Source organism: Sinocyclocheilus anshuiensis, unplaced genomic scaffold (genome assembly GCF_001515605.1).
Source record: "Sinocyclocheilus anshuiensis isolate Anshui unplaced genomic scaffold, SAMN03320099.WGS_v1.1 scaffold995, whole genome shotgun sequence".
In the NCBI taxonomy this organism is placed as follows: Eukaryota; Metazoa; Chordata; class Actinopteri; order Cypriniformes; family Cyprinidae; genus Sinocyclocheilus; species Sinocyclocheilus anshuiensis.
The window spans coordinates 16,136-16,883 of NW_015542374.1; positions in this window are offsets into that span (position 1 = coordinate 16,136).

A 748-nucleotide genomic window follows, 5' to 3' on the forward strand; every position below is an offset into this window, starting at 1 on the left:
AGCTGACACTCAAACAGCAGAAGCACACACCAAATCTGCAAAACCATACACTAATTCTCAGCCTTTGACTTTGTTTTCAATTTCATAAAACACTTTTTGCAAAACACAACTCTATGTAACACAAAAATCTAACAGGAATTAATATTATGGCAAAGGTGTTTGCAAATGTTTGCTTTTGAGATGTGTTTGTGATATTTTGAATGCAGTGCTTCATTTTGCACGAGATGTGAGTCATTTTGCATTTTGTGTGTGCAATTCTTGGATTTGTGTGTAAAGTTTTGAAAAAAAAGAGGCAAATTTTTGAAAATGTGTGTAAGCAGTTAAAAAAAAAACCTGTAAGAAAAACTGCAATAACTAGATTGAAAAGGTTGAAAGACAAATGTATGCTGGCTTGTCTTAAAGTCTTGTTTAAAAAACGTAAATGGTTCGGCGTCACCAGCACCACGCTTCCCACAACTTTATCAAACTTATTTTTAACACGTTCAAGGATTTAGTCTCCCTGATAGCACACGTACGTCTCGGAGACGTCTATTTGACATCTGCATTTACGCAAGACGTATTTTTGTAGAGAGTTTGCTCATCTGCAATACGAACGATGCCAAATAGACTTCTATTAGATGTCATTAATATTTTTATGATTTAGAATGTATGTAAAACTGACATCTGAAAACTATCAGACGTTTGTAGACAGCAGATGCTTTCCAGATCAAGAGATCTTTAACAGACATCTTGCAGACGTACCTGTGCT